Below are 11,988 nucleotides of genomic sequence, written 5' to 3' on the forward strand. Positions count from 1 at the left end.
TTAAAACCAAGGTTGGAAATGTTGCATTTAGACATTTTTCTGAGTGAGAAAAAGAGAACACACACTTTAGGCTGTCCTGTTAAAGAAGCATCAGTGAGACGGGTCTTGTCTGTTAATGCCATGAGGTATAATGGACACAGTCCAATGCTATTGTTAAAGAGGTCTTGTCTGTTTATTAAACTCACTTTCTCCATCAGGACAAAAGAAACCAAGGTTAGGCTCAATTCCAGACAATTCAAGAAATACATTGAAATTCCAATTCTCGTCAATGCTTTTCAATTATGAAAATTTGGAATTTGGTTTTACTATCTGAATTGAAATGGAATTGACCCCAACCCTGACAGGCACTATGACCGATTCACACCACAGGGCCGACCCGAGCCATACTGGACTGGATATAATCTTTTCACATTGTCCTTTTCCAGTGTATGGTTCAAGCAACTATGGTGGATACTGGATGTGTAACCAGCCCTTGTAGAGTTTGGCTTGGTGTGGCTCAGTAGTATGAAAAGGGTACTAGTGTACCACTACCACCTTTCCCTGACAACATCTCCAAGCCCCTCCCACCCGAACACACGTAGCCATAGGAACCATCTGACCAGATGCCTCTCTGCTGACCCTTGACCTCTTTCACATATGGCCAAGGACACAACCGAATCTAGTCTTGCGGAACTATGACATCATCCTCTGTGATGTCACATCCTGTCTTTAAATGCTCACAGCGCCCCCTTGTTCAACATGGTTTCCGTTGAGTCAGTCTGTAGTGTGGATGTTGATTTGCAGACTTTTCTTTTCAAGCCCCCCCTCCCTCCCCTCCTACAGAATAATCCTGGGTCGTGTTCAGTCGGCGCATTACGGAAGAAAACACTCAAAGAGAGAGAGATGTCACCTGAACTTATCCAATAAGAAATGTGTTTTGTGTTTTCCATTGCAAAAAAACAAAACAAAAAGTTTTGCAACAGTGTGCCCTTAGGAACAGGACCCTGGTTTAGCTCCCTCGGTGGAACAGCTTGATCTAGCTGTGGGGTTGGTGGGTTTATTTGATGGTGTGTGGACTATTATAACTGTGGTTTTGTATTATTAATGGTCTTGATGAGATTAATTTAATACATCACACAGTCTTAATCGCGTTCTGCTATTTTACGTCACATTCACTTGGTTACATCTCACATGGTACCCTATTCCTTATGTAGTGCCCTAGTTTAGACCAGAGCCTGGGCTAGTGCCCTAGTTTAGACCAGAGCCTGGGCTAGTGCCCTAGTTTAGACCAGAGCCTGGGCTCTCTGATCCTATGTAGTGCCCTAGTTTAGACCAGAGCCTGGGCTCTCTGATCCTATGTAGTGCCCTAGTTTAGACCAGAGCCTGGGCTCTCTGATCCTATGTAGTGCCCTACAGGTAACTGGCAAAATAAAAGTAAACACTTGAGGAAATTAGGGATATTGTAAACAGGTACTTCCACACAGGTGTGGAATTAACATCCTGTCATTCTTAGGGTCATGTATAAAAATGCTGGGCATGCCATGTTGGCCATTATTTTGGCTACCCTGGCTAGAAGAAACCGCAGTGACTTTTGAGAGGAGTGATTTGTCGGGACACATTTGCCAGGTGCTTCAGTGACGAAGACTGCTCAACTTGCTGATGTTTCCACAATATGCCGTGGCCGTCTCGGTCACCAACCAAATTCAACACATATGGGAGATTCTGGAGCGACACCTGAGACGGCGTTTTCCACCACCGTCAACAAGACACGCAGTTATGGAATTCACGGGGAAGAATGGTATCGCACAAAGCCACGGTAAGTAGGGGTGTAAAATCTGTAAATGGTGTAAATGGTAAGTAGGAGTGTAAATGGTGTAAATGGTAAGTAGGGGTGTAAATCTGCAAATGGTGTAAATGGTAAGTAGGGGTGTAAATCTGCAAATGGTAAGTAGGGGTGTAAATCTGCAAATGGTAAGTAGGGGTGTAAATCTGCAAATGGTGTAAATGGTAAGTAGGGGTGTAAATCTAAATGGTATGTAGGGGTGTAAAATCTGCAAATGGTGTAAATGGTAAGTAGGGGTGTAAATCTGTAAATGGTATGTAGGGGTGTAAAATCTTCTGCAACCCCCTGATAAATTGAAAACTTTTTTGCTAAAACAAAAATAATGATATAACTACTCCTTATATAATTACATCTGAACATTGACTGAATGCGCGTACAAAAGGGAACCTTTCACTGGTCAACTCAAAATGGTAAATGGTAAACTCATAGCTACCCTCAAAATGGCTGCCAATCCTGATTTATAAATGGGCACTTCAGTTCTATTAGTCTTTGTCCTGTCAGTGTATAGCTAATAGGCCTTTTTGTCTTTGTCCTGTCAGTGTATAGCTAATAGGCCTTTTTGTCTTTGTCCTGTCAGTGTATAGCTAATAGGCCTTTTTGTCTTTGTCCTGTCAGTGTATAGCTAATAGGCCTTTTTGTCTTTGTCCTGTCAGTGTATAGCTAATAGGCCTTTTGTCTTTGTCCTGTCAGTGTATAGCTAATAGGCCTTTTTGCAAATTTCAAAAAATACAATTGTGGGGAAATACGTTTGGAAAGCGACTGCTGAAAAGAGAAGATTTAATCTGTCCGTACAGGCTACTATTTTCTATATCAACAGTGACGGAACAGCACTGTTTTTCAGAAGTAACTCGAGCCTATCTTGAGACCATCACCAGTGAGAAGGCTAGGCTACGCATACTCATGCTGTCTTTATCATCGGGTGAGTCGGTGATCCTGGAAAGTTGATTTAGTAGTCTACGGTAGCCTATTTTACGATAGCCTATCATACGGTAGCCAATCATATATATTTCCTCCTGATGTTGTACAATCCCTTCTTTTTATTGGCCCATGTCAAGACGTTTTTATTAATCTGTTGGAAAAGGAAAGGGGGATTCCTAGTCATTTGGAAAGGGGGGATTCCTAGTCATTTGGAAAGGGGGATTCCTAGTCATTTGGAAAGGGGGATTCCTAGTCATTTGGAAAGGGGGATTCCTAGTCAGTTGGAAAGGGGTTTCCCTAGTCAGTTGGAAAGGGGTTTCTAGTCAGTTGTAAAGGGAAAGAGGGATTCCTAGTCAGTTGTAAAGTGAAAGAGGGATTCCTAGTCAGTTGTAAAGTGAAAGTGGGATTCCTAGTCAGTTGGAAAGGGGTTTCCTAGTCAGTTGGAAGGGGGTTTCCTAGTCAGTTGGAAAGGGGTTTCCTAGTCAGTTGGAAAGGGGTTTCTAGTCAGTTGGAAAGGGGGTATCTAGTCAGTTGGAAAGGGGGATTCCTAGTCAGTTGTAAAGGGGATTCCTAGTCAGTTGTAAAGGGAAAGTGGGATTCCTAGTCAGTTGGAAAGGAAAGGGGTTTCCTAGTCAGTTGTAAAGGGAAAGTGGGTTTCCTAGTAAGTTGGAAAGGGGTTTCTAGTCAGTTGTAAAGGGGGATTCCTAGTCAGTTGTAAAGGGAAAGTGGGATTCCTAGTCAGTTGGAAAGTGAAAGGGGTTTCCCAGTCAGTTGGAAAGGGGTTTCTAGTCAGTTGGAAAAGGGGTTTCCTAGTCAGTTGGAAAAGGGGTTTCCTAGTCAGTTGGAAAGGGGGTATCTAGTCAGTTGGAAAGGGGGATTCCTAGTCAGTTGTAAAGGGAAAGGGGGATTCCTAGTCAGTTGTAAAGGGAAAGTGGGATTCCTAGTCAGTTGGAAAGGGAAAGTGGGATTCCTAGTCAGTTGGAAAGGGAAAAGGGGTTTCCTAGTCAGTTGTAAAGGGAAAGTGGGTTTCCTAGTAAGTTGGAAAGGGGTTTCTAGTCAGTTGTAAAGGGGATTCCTAGTCAGTTGTAAAGGGAAAGTGGGATTCCTAGTCAGTTGGAAAGGGAAAGTGGGATTCCTAGTCAGTTGGAAAGGGAAAGGGGTTTCCTAGTCAGTTGGAAAGGGGTTTCCTAGTCAGTTGGAAACGGGGATTCCTAGTCAGTTGGAAAGGGGTTTCCTAGTCAGTTGGAAAGGGGTTTCCCAGTCAGTTGGAAAGGGGTTTCCCAGTCAGTTGGAAAGGGGTTTCTAGTCAGTTGGAAACAAGATTCCTAGGCAGTTGGAAAGTGAAAGGGGGTTTCCTAGTCAGTTGTAAAGGGAAAGAGGGATTCCTAGTCAGTTGTAAAGGGGATTCCTAGTCAGTTGTAAAGGGAAAGTGGGTTTCCTAGTCAGTTGTAAAGGGAAAGTGGGTTTCCTAGTCAGTTGGAAAGTGAAAGGGGTTTCTAGTCAGTTGGAAAGGGGTTTCCTAGTCAGTTGGAAAGGGGTTTCTAGTCAGTTGGAAAGGGGTTTCCTAGTCAGTTGGAAAGGGGTTTCCTAGTCAGTTGGAAACGGGGATTTCCTAGTCAGTTGGAAAGGGAAAAGGGGTTTCTAGTCAGTTGGAAAGGGAAAAGGGGTTTCTAGTCAGTTGGAAAGGGGGTTTCTAGTCAGTTGGAAAGGGGTTTCCTAGTCAGTTGGAAAGGGGTTTCTAGTCAGTTGGAAAGGGGTTTCCTAGTCAGTTGGAAAGGGGTTTCTAGTCAGTTGGAAAGGGGTTTCCTAGTCAGTTGGAAAGGGGGTTTCTAGTCAGTTGGAAAGGGGTTTCCTCGTCAGTTGGAAAGGGGGTTCCTAGTCAGTTGGAAAGGGGTTTCCTCGTCAGTTGGAAAGGGGGTTTCCTAGTCAGTTGGAAACGGGGATTTCTAGTCAGTTGGAAAGGAAAGGGGTTTCCTAGTCAGTTGGAAAGGGGTTTCCTAGTCAGTTGGAAAGGGGTTTCTAGTCAGTTGGAAAGGGGTTTCCTAGTCAGTTGGAAAGGGGTTTCTAGTCAGTTGGAAACGGGGTTTCCTAGTCAGTTGGAAACGGGGTTTCCTAGTCAGTTGGAAACGGGGTTTCCTAGTCAGTTGGAAACGGGGTTTCCTAGTCAGTTGGAAACAAGATTCCTAGTCAGTTGGAAAGTGAAAGGGGTTTCCTAGTCAGTTGGAAAGTGAAAGGGGTTTCCTAGTCAGTTGTAAAGAGGGATTCCTAGTCAGTTGTAAAGGGAAAGAGGGATTCCTAGTCAGTTGTAAAGGGAAAGTGGGATTCCTAGTCAGTTGGAAAGGGAAAGGGGTTTCCTAGTCAGTTGGAAAGGGGTTTCCTAGTCAGTTGGAAAGGGGGTTTCTAGTCAGTTGGAAAGGGGTTTCCTAGTCAGTTGGAAAGGGGTTTCCCAGTCAGTTGGAAAGGGGGTTTCCCAGTCAGTTGGAAAGGGGTTTCCTAGTCAGTTGGAAACAAGATTCCTAGGCAGTTGGAAAGGGGGTTTCCTAGTCAGTTGGAAAGGGGGTTTCCTCGTCAGTTGGAAAGGGTGTTTCCTAGTCAGTTGTAAAGGGAAAGTGGGTTTCCTAGTCAGTTGTAAAGGGAAAGTGGGTTTCCTAGTCAGTTGTAAAGGAAAAGTGGGTTTCCTAGTCAGTTGGAAACGGGGATTCCTAGTCAGTTGGAAAGGGAAAGTGGGATTCCTAGTCAGTTGGAAAGGGGGTTTCCTAGTCAGTTGGAAACGGGATTCCTAGTCAGTTGGAAAGGGGGTTTCCTAGTCAGTTGGAAAGGGGGTTTCCTAGTCAGTTGGAAAGGGAAAGGGGTTTCCTAGTCAGTTGGAAAGGAAAGGGGTTTCCTAGTCAGTTGGAAAGGGGTTTCCTAGTCAGTTGGAAAGGGGTTTCCTAGTCAGTTGGAAAGGGGTTTCCTAGTCAGTTGGAAAGGGGTTTCTAGTCAGTTGGAAAGGGGTTTCTAGTCAGTTGGAAAGGGGTTTCCTAGTCAGTTGGAAAGGGGTTTCCTAGTCAGTTGGAAAGGGGTTTCCTAGTCAGTTGGAAAGGGGTTTCCTCGTCAGTTGGAAAGGGGTTTCCTAGTCAGTTGAAACGGGGATTTCCTAGTCAGTTGGAAAGGGAAAGGGGTTTCCTAGTCAGTTGGAAAGGGGTTTCCTAGTCAGTTGGAAAGGGGTTTCCTAGTCAGTTGGAAAGGGGTTTCCTAGTCAGTTGGAAAGGGGTTTCTAGTCAGTTGGAAACGGGGTTTCCTAGTCAGTTGGAAAGGGGTTTCTAGTCAGTTGGAAAGGGGGTTTCTAGTCAGTTGGAAAGGGGTTTCCTAGTCATTTGGAAAGGGGGTTTCCTAGTCAGTTGGAAAGGGGTTTCCTAGTCAGTTGGAAAGGGGGTTTCCTAGTCAGTTGGAAAGGGGTATCTAGTCAGTTGTAAAGGGAAAGAGGGATTCCTAGTCAGTTGTAAAGGGAAAGTGGGATTCCTAGTCAGTTGGAAAGGGAAAGGGGTTTCCTAGTCAGTTGGAAAGGGGGTTTCCTAGTCAGTTGGAAAGGGGTTTCCTAGTCAGTTGGAAAGGGGTTTCCTAGTCAGTTGGAAAGGGGTTTCCTAGTCAGTTGGAAAGAGGGATTCCTAGTCAGTTGTAAAGGGAAAGAGGGATTCCTAGTCAGTTGTAAAGGGAAAGTGGGATTCCTAGTCAGTTGGAAAGGGAAAGGGGTTTCCTAGTCAGTTGGAAAGGGGTTTCCTAGTCAGTTGGAAAGGGGTTTCTAGTCAGTTGGAAACGGGGATTTCCTAGTCAGTTGGAAAGGAAAGGGGTTTCCTAGTCAGTTGGAAAGGGAAAGGGGTTTCCTAGTCAGTTGGAAAGGGGTTTCCTAGTCAGTTGGAAAGGGGGTTTCCTAGTCAGTTGGAAAGGGGTTTCTAGTCAGTTGGAAAGGGGTTTCTAGTCAGTTGGAAACGGGGTTTCCTAGTCAGTTGGAAACGGGGTTTCCTAGTCAGTTGGAAACGGGGTTTCCTAGTCAGTTGGAAACAAGATTCCTAGTCAGTTGGAAAGTGAAAGGGGGTTTCCTAGTCAGTTGGAAAGGGGTGTCCTAGTCAGTTGGAAAGGGGATTCCTAGTCAGTTGGAAAGGGGATTCCTAGTCAGTTGGAAAGGGGGATTCCTAGTCAGTTGGAAAGGGAAAGTGGGATTCCTAGTCAGTTGGAAAGGGGTTTCCTAGTCAGTTGGAAAGGGGGTTTCCTAGTGAGTTGGAAAGGGGTTTCCTAGTCAGTTGGAAAGGGGTTTCCTAGTCAGTTGGAAAGGGGTTTCCTAGTCAGTTGGAAAGGGGTTTCCTAGTCAGTTGGAAAGGGGTTTCCCTAGTCAGTTGGAAAGGGGTTTCCCAAGTCAGTTGGAAAGGGGTTTCCCAAGTCAGTTGGAAAGGGGTTTCCCAAGTCAGTTGGAAAGGGGTTTCCCAAGTCAGTTGGAAAGGGGTTTCCCAAGTCAGTTGGAAAGGGGGATTCCCAAGTCAGTTGGAAAAGGGGATTCCCAAGTCAGTTGGAAAGGGGATTCCCAAGTCAGTTGGAAAGGGGGATTCCTAGTCAGTTGGAAAGGGTGTTTCCTAGTCAGTTGGAAAGGGTGTTTCCTAGTCAGTTGGAAAGGGTGTTTCCTAGTCAGTTGGAAAGGGTGTTTCCTAGTCAGTTGGAAAGGGTGTTTCCTAGTCAGTTGGAAAGGGTGTTTCCTAGTCAGTTGGAAAGGGTGTTTCCTAGTCAGTTGGAAAGGGTGTTTCCTAGTCAGTTGGAAAGGGTGTTTCCTAGTCAGTTGGAAAGGGGTATCCTAGTCAGTTGGAAAGGGGGTATCCTAGTCAGTTGGAAAGGGGTATCCTAGTCAGTTGGAAAGGGGGTATCCTAGTCAGTTGGAAAGGGGTTTCCTAGTCAGTTGGAAAGGGGTTTCTAGTCAGTTGGAAAGGGGGATTCCTAGTCAGTTGGAAAGGGTGTTTCCTAGTCAGTTGGAAAGGGTGTTTCCTAGTCAGTTGGAAAGGGTGTTTCCTAGTCAGTTGGAAAGGGTGTTTCCTAGTCAGTTGGAAAGGGGGTATCCTAGTCAGTTGGAAAGGGGTATCCTAGTCAGTTGGAAGGGGGTATCCTAGTCAGTTGGAAAGGGGTATCCTAGTCAGTTGGAAAGGGGTATCCTAGTCAGTTGGAAAGGGGTTTCTAGTCAGTTGGAAAGGGGTTTCCTAGTCAGTTGGAAAGGGGGATTCCTAGTCAGTTGTAAAGAGGGATTCCTAGTCAGTTGTAAAGAGGGATTCCTAGTCAGTTGTAAAGGGAAAGAGGGATTCCTAGTCAGTTGTAAAGGGAAGAGGGATTCCTAGTCAGTTGTAAAGGGAAAGTGGGATTCCTAGTCAGTTGGAAAGGAAAGGGGTTTCCTAGTCAGTTGGAAAGGGGTTTCCTAGTCAGTTGGGAGGGGGTTTCTAGTCAGTTGGAAACGGGGTTTCCTAGTCAGTTGGAAACAAGATTCCTAGTCAGTTGGAAAGTGAAAGGGGTTTCCTAGTCAGTTGGAAAGGGGTTTCCTAGTCAGTTGGAAAGGGGTTTCCTAGTCAGTTGGAAAGGGGTTTCTAGTCAGTTGGAAAGGGGGTGTCCTAGTCAGTTGGAAAGGGGATTCCTAGTCAGTTGGAAAGGGGGATTCCTAGTCAGTTGGAAAGGGAAAGTGGGATTCCTAGTCAGTTGGAAAGGGGGTTTCTAGTCAGTTGGAAAGGGGTTTCCTAGTCAGTTGGAAAGGGGTTTCCTAGTCAGTTGGAAAGGAAAGGGGGTTTCCTAGTCAGTTGGAAAGGGAAAGGGGGTTTCTAGTCAGTTGGAAAGGAAAGGGGTTTCCTAGTCAGTTGGAAAGGAAAGGGGGTTTCTAGTCAGTTGGAAAGGGGTTTCCTAGTCAGTTGGAAAGGGGTTTCTAGTCAGTTGGAAAGGGGTTTCCTAGTCAGTTGGAAAGGGGTTTCTAGTCAGTTGGAAAGGGGGTTTCTAGTCAGTTGGAAAGGGTTTCCTAGTCAGTTGGAAAGGGGTTTCCTCGTCAGTTGGAAAGGGGTTTCCTAGTCAGTTGGAAAGGGGTTTCCTCGTCAGTTGGAAAGGGGGTTTCTAGTCAGTTGGAAACGGGGATTTCTAGTCAGTTGGAAAGGGAAAGGGGTTTCCTAGTCAGTTGGAAAAGGGGTTTCCTAGTCAGTTGGAAAGGGGTTTCCTAGTCAGTTGGAAAGGGGGTTTCTAGTCAGTTGGAAAGGGGTTTCTAGTCAGTTGGAAACGGGGTTTCCTAGTCAGTTGGAAACGGGGTTTCCTAGTCAGTTGGAAACGGGGTTTCCTAGTCAGTTGGAAACAAGATTCCTAGTCAGTTGGAAAGTGAAAGGGGTTTCCTAGTCAGTTGGAAAGTGAAAGGGGTTTCCTAGTCAGTTGTAAAGAGGGATTCCTAGTCAGTTGTAAAGGGAAAGAGGGATTCCTAGTCAGTTGTAAAGGGAAAGTGGGATTCCTAGTCAGTTGGAAAGGAAAGGGGTTTCCTAGTCAGTTGGAAAGGGGGTTTCCTAGTCAGTTGGAAAGGGTTTCTAGTCAGTTGGAAAGGGGGTTTCCTAGTCAGTTGGAAAAGGGGTTTCCCAGTCAGTTGGAAAGGGGTTTCCCAGTCAGTTGGAAAGGGGTTTCCTAGTCAGTTGGAAACAAGATTCCTAGGCAGTTGGAAAGTGAAAGGGGTTGCCTAGTCAGTTGTAAAGGGAAAGAGGGATTCCTAGTCAGTTGTAAAGGGGATTCCTAGTCAGTTGTAAAGGGAAAGTGGGTTTCCTAGTCAGTTGTAAAGGGAAAGTGGGTTTCCTAGTCAGTTGGAAAGTGAAAGGGGTTTCCTAGTCAGTTGGAAAAGGGGTTTCCTAGTCAGTTGGAAAGGGGTTTCCTAGTCAGTTGGAAAAGGGGTTTCTAGTCAGTTGGAAAGGGGGTTTCCTAGTCAGTTGGAAACGGGATTTCCTAGTCAGTTGGAAAGGAAAGGGGTTTCTAGTCAGTTGGAAAGGAAAGGGGTTTCCTAGTCAGTTGGAAAGGGAAAAGGGGGTTTCCTAGTCAGTTGGAAAGGGGGTTTCCTAGTCAGTTGGAAAGGGGTTTCCTAGTCAGTTGGAAAGGGGGTTTCCTAGTCAGTTGGAAAGGGGTTTCCTAGTCAGTTGGAAAAGGGGTTTCCTAGTCAGTTGGAAAGGGGGTTTCCTAGTCAGTTGGAAAGGGGTTTCCTAGTCAGTTGGAAAGGGGTTTCCTCGTCAGTTGGAAAGGGGTTTCCTAGTCAGTTGGAAACGGGGATTTCCTAGTCAGTTGGAAAGGGAAAGGGGTTTCCTAGTCAGTTGGAAAGGAAAAGGGGTTTCCTAGTCAGTTGGAAAGGGGGTTTCCTAGTCAGTTGGAAAGGGGGTTTCTAGTCAGTTGGAAAGGGGTTTCCTAGTCAGTTGGAAAGGGGTTTCCTAGTCAGTTGGAAAGGGGTTTCCTAGTCAGTTGGAAAGGGGTTTCCTAGTCAGTTGGAAAGGGGTTTCCTAGTCAGTTGGAAAAGGGGTTTCCTAGTCATTTGGAAAGGGGTTTCCTAGTCAGTTGGAAAGGGGTTTCCTAGTCAGTTGGAAAGGGGTTTCTAGTCAGTTGGAAAGGGGTATCTAGTCAGTTGTAAAGGGAAAGAGGGATTCCTAGTCAGTTGTAAAGGGAAAGTGGGATTCCTAGTCAGTTGGAAAGGGAAAGGGGTTTCCTAGTCAGTTGGAAAGGGGGTTTCCTAGTCAGTTGGAAAGGGGTTTCCTAGTCAGTTGGAAAGGGGTTTCCTAGTCAGTTGGAAAGGGGGTTTCCTAGTCAGTTGGAAAGAGGGATTCCTAGTCAGTTGTAAAGGGAAAGGGGGTTTCCTAGTCAGTTGGAAAGGGAAAGTGGGATTCCTAGTCAGTTGTAAAGGGAACGGGGGTTTCCTAGTCAGTTGGAAAGGGAAAGTGGGATTCCTAGTCAGTTTTAAAGGGAACGGGGGTTTCCTAGTCAGTTGGAAACGGGGATTTCCTAGTCAGTTGGAAAGGAAAGGGGGTTTCCTAGTCAGTTGGAAAGGGAAAGGGGTTTCTAGTCAGTTGGAAAGGGGGTTTCCTAGTCAGTTGGAAAGGGGGTTTCCTAGTCAGTTGGAAAGGGGTTTCTAGTCAGTTGGAAACGGGGTTTCCTAGTCAGTTGGAAACGGGTTTCCTAGTCAGTTGGAAACGGGTTTCCTAGTCAGTTGGAAACGGGGTTTCCTAGTCAGTTGGAAACAAGATTCCTAGTCAGTTGGAAAGTGAAAAGGGGTTTCCTAGTCAGTTGGAAAGGGGTGTCCTAGTCAGTTGGAAAGGGGGATTCCTAGTCAGTTGGAAAGGGGGATTCTAGTCAGTTGGAAAGGGGGATTCCTAGTCAGTTGGAAAGGGAAAGTGGGATTCCTAGTCAGTTGGAAAGGGGTTTCCTAGTCAGTTGGAAAGGGGTTTCCTAGTCAGTTGGAAAGGGGGTTTCCTAGTCAGTTGGAAAGGGGGTTTCCTAGTCAGTTGGAAAGGGGGTTTCTAGTCAGTTGGAAAGGGGTTTCCTAGTCAGTTGGAAAGGGGTTTCTAGTCAGTTGGAAAAGGGGTTTCTAGTCAGTTGGAAAGGGGGATTCCTAGTCAGTTGGAAAGGGGTTTCCCTAGTCAGTTGGAAAGGGGTTTCCCTAGTCAGTTGGAAAGGGGTTTCCCAAGTCAGTTGGAAAGGGGTTTCCCAAGTCAGTTGGAAAGGGTTTCCCAAGTCAGTTGGAAAGGGGTTTCCCAAGTCAGTTGGAAAGGGGTTTCCCAAGTCAGTTGGAAAGGGGGATTCCCAAGTCAGTTGGAAAGGGGGATTCCCAAGTCAGTTGGAAAGGGGGATTCCCAAGTCAGTTGGAAAGGGGATTCCTAGTCAGTTGGAAAGGGTGTTTCCTAGTCAGTTGGAAAGGGTGTTTCCTAGTCAGTTGGAAAGGGTGTTTCCTAGTCAGTTGGAAAGGGTGTTTCCTAGTCAGTTGGAAAGGGTGTTTCCTAGTCAGTTGGAAAGGGTGTTTCCTAGTCAGTTGGAAAGGGTGTTTCCTAGTCAGTTGGAAAGGGTGTTTCCTAGTCAGTTGGAAAGGGTGTTTCCTAGTCAGTTGGAAAGGGGGTATCCTAGTCAGTTGGAAAGGGGTATCCTAGTCAGTTGGAAAGGGGGTATCCTAGTCAGTTGGAAAGGGGGTATCCTAGTCAGTTGGAAAGGGGGTATCCTAGTCAGTTGGAAAGGGGTTTCCTAGTCAGTTG

This window comes from Oncorhynchus tshawytscha, linkage group LG11, assembly GCF_018296145.1.
Source record: "Oncorhynchus tshawytscha isolate Ot180627B linkage group LG11, Otsh_v2.0, whole genome shotgun sequence".
NCBI lineage: Eukaryota > Metazoa > Chordata > Actinopteri > Salmoniformes > Salmonidae > Oncorhynchus > Oncorhynchus tshawytscha.